Source organism: Salmo trutta, unplaced genomic scaffold (genome assembly GCF_901001165.1).
Source record: "Salmo trutta unplaced genomic scaffold, fSalTru1.1, whole genome shotgun sequence".
NCBI classification, from domain to species: Eukaryota; Metazoa; Chordata; class Actinopteri; order Salmoniformes; family Salmonidae; genus Salmo; species Salmo trutta.
This window is the reverse complement of record NW_021822850.1, coordinates 47501-50000: the sequence shown is the minus strand read 5'-3', so window position 1 is coordinate 50000 and position 2500 is coordinate 47501. Positions and strand designations below refer to the sequence as shown.

Below are 2500 nucleotides of genomic sequence, written 5' to 3'. Positions count from 1 at the left end.
AAGCTAAGCAGGGTCGGGCCTGGTTAGGTACTTGGATGGGAGGACCGCCTGTGAATACCAGGTGCTGTAAGCTTTTTGTCCACGAGGGTGTGCTCTTACACTATTTCATCAGCAACACTGCCTTGTAGTAAGCATTTAATGATGAATTGACTAAATGCAGCTTCACTGCTGCAAATGCAGTCTGTTTATCAGACTCACTTTGACTATATATGTTGTACCAAGAGATTGTTTTATCGTTTACGGCCATACCAGCCTGGGTACGCCCGATCTCGTCTGATCTCGGAAGCTAAGCAGGGTCGGGCCTGGTTAGTACTTGGATGGGAGACCGCCTGGGAATACCAGGTGCTGTAAGCTTTTTTGTCCACGAGGGTGTGCTCTTACACTATTTCATCAGCAACACTGCCTTGTAGTAAGCATTTAATGATGAATTGACTAAATGCAGCTTCCTGCCTTTTAATAGGATCAAAGTTCCGTGGTATGTCAGTAGCATCTGCTTTATTATAAGAATAATAATACTGCAAAATGCAGTCTGTTTATCAGACTCACTTTGACTATATATGTTGTACCAAGAGATTGTTTATCATTTACGGCCATACCAGCCTGGGTACGCCCGATCTCGTCTGATCTCGGAAGCTAAGCAGGGTCGGGCCTGGTTAGTACTTGGATGGGAGACCGCCTGGGAATACCAGGTGCTGTAAGCTTTTTGTCCACGAGGGTGTGCTCTTACACTATTTCATCAGCAACACTGCCTTGTAGTAAGCATTTAATGATGAATTGACTAAATGCAGCTTCCTGCTGCAAAATGCAGTCTGTTTATCAGACTCACTTTGACTATATATGTTGTACCAAGAGATTGTTTATCATTTACGGCCATACCAGCCTGGGTACGCCCGATCTCGTCTGATCTCGGAAGCTAAGCAGGGTCGGGCCTGGTTAGTACTTGGATGGGAGACCGCCTGGGAATACCAGGTGCTGTAAGCTTTTTGTCCACGAGGGTGTGCTCTTACACTATTTCATCAGCAACACTGCCTTGTAGTAAGCATTTAATGATGAATTGACTAAATGCAGCTTCCTGCTGCAAAATGCAGTCTGTTTATCAATCAGACTCACTTTGACTATATATGTTGTACCAAGAGATTGTTTATAGTTTACGGCCATACCAGCCTGGGTACGCCCGATCTCGTCTGATCTCGGAAGCTAAGCAGGGTCGGGCCTGGTTAGTACTTGGATGGGAGACCGCCTGGGAATACCAGGTGCTGTAAGCTTTTTGTCCACGAGGGTGTGCTCTTACACTATTTCATCAGCAACACTGCCTTGTAGTAAGCATTTAATGATGAATTGACTAAATGCAGCTTCCTGCTGCAAAATGCAGTCTGTTTATCAGACTCACTTTGACTATATATGTTGTACCAAGAGATTGTTTATCGTTTACGGCCATACCAGCCTGGGTACGCCTGATCTCGTCTGATCTCGGAAGCTAAGCAGGGTCGGGCCTGGTTAGTACTTGGATGGGAGACCGCCTGGGAATACCAGGTGCTGTAAGCTTTTTGTCCACGAGGGTGTGCTCTTACACTATTTCATCAGCAACACTGCCTTGTAGTAAGCATTTAATGATGAATTGACTAAATGCAGCTTCCTGCTGCAAAATGCAGTCTGTTTATCAGACTCACTTTGACTATATATGTTGTACCAAGAGATTGTTTATCGTTTACGGCCATACCAGCCTGGGTACGCCCGCTCTCGTCTGATCTCGGAAGCTAAGCAGGGTCGGGCCTGGTTAGTACTTGGATGGGAGACCGCCTGTGAATACCAGGTGCTGTAAGCTTTTTGTCCACGAGGGTGTGCTCTTACACTATTTCATCAGCAACACTGCCTTGTAGTAAGCATTTAATGATGAATTGACTAAATGCAGCTTCCTGCTGCAAAATGCAGTCTGTTTATCAGACTCACTTTGACTATATATGTTGTACCAAGAGATTGTTTATCGTTTACGGCCATACCAGCCTGGGTACGCCCGATCTCGTCTGATCTCGGAAGCTAAGCAGGGTCGGGCCTGGTTAGTACTTGGATGGGAGACCGCCTGGGAATACCAGGTGCTGTAAGCTTTTTGTCCACGAGGGTGTGCTCTTACACTATTTCATCAGCAACACTGCCTTGTAGTAAGCATTTAATGATGAATTGACTAAATGCAGCTTCCTGCTGCAAAATGCAGTCTGTTATCAGACTCACTTTGACTATATATGTTGTACCAAGAGATTGTTTATCGTTTACGGCCATACCAGCCTGGGTACGCCCGATCTCGTCTGATCTCGGAAGCTAAGCAGGGTCGGGCCTGGTTAGTACTTGGATGGGAGACCGCCTGGGAATACCAGGTGCTGTAAGCTTTTTGTCCACGAGGGTGTGCTCTTACACTATTTCATCAGCAACACTGCCTTGTAGTAAGCATTTAATGATGAATTGACTAAATGCAGCTTCCTGCTGCAAAATGCAGTCTGTTTAT

General features: G+C 45.8%; 8 non-coding genes and 1 pseudogene across 8 annotated transcripts; all 9 read left to right on the top strand.

Moving 5' to 3' along the window:
• The window catches only part of LOC115185742 (uncharacterized), a 121-nt pseudogene extending 48 nt beyond the window's left edge, over positions 1–73 (top strand).
• Positions 74–235: 162 nt separating this feature from the next.
• On the top strand, positions 236–354 carry LOC115185597 (5S ribosomal RNA). The gene has a single exon (XR_003875235.1). It is a non-coding gene; the product is annotated as a 5S ribosomal RNA (ribosomal RNA).
• Positions 355–582: 228 nt separating this feature from the next.
• On the top strand, positions 583–701 carry LOC115185670 (5S ribosomal RNA). Its single transcript, XR_003875305.1, has one exon. It is a non-coding gene; the product is annotated as a 5S ribosomal RNA (ribosomal RNA).
• Positions 702–862: 161 nt separating this feature from the next.
• Positions 863–981, top strand: LOC115185669 (5S ribosomal RNA). The gene has a single exon (XR_003875304.1). It is a non-coding gene; the product is annotated as a 5S ribosomal RNA (ribosomal RNA).
• A 165-nt stretch (positions 982–1146) lies between these two features.
• Positions 1147–1265, top strand: LOC115185596 (5S ribosomal RNA). Its single transcript, XR_003875234.1, has one exon. It is a non-coding gene; the product is annotated as a 5S ribosomal RNA (ribosomal RNA).
• A 161-nt stretch (positions 1266–1426) lies between these two features.
• Positions 1427–1545, top strand: LOC115185659 (5S ribosomal RNA). Its single transcript, XR_003875295.1, has one exon. It is a non-coding gene; the product is annotated as a 5S ribosomal RNA (ribosomal RNA).
• A 161-nt stretch (positions 1546–1706) lies between these two features.
• Positions 1707–1825, top strand: LOC115185713 (5S ribosomal RNA). The gene has a single exon (XR_003875346.1). It is a non-coding gene; the product is annotated as a 5S ribosomal RNA (ribosomal RNA).
• Positions 1826–1986: 161 nt separating this feature from the next.
• On the top strand, positions 1987–2105 carry LOC115185595 (5S ribosomal RNA). Its single transcript, XR_003875233.1, has one exon. It is a non-coding gene; the product is annotated as a 5S ribosomal RNA (ribosomal RNA).
• Positions 2106–2265: 160 nt separating this feature from the next.
• On the top strand, positions 2266–2384 carry LOC115185594 (5S ribosomal RNA). The gene has a single exon (XR_003875232.1). It is a non-coding gene; the product is annotated as a 5S ribosomal RNA (ribosomal RNA).
• The last annotated feature ends 116 nt before the right edge of the window (positions 2385–2500 follow it).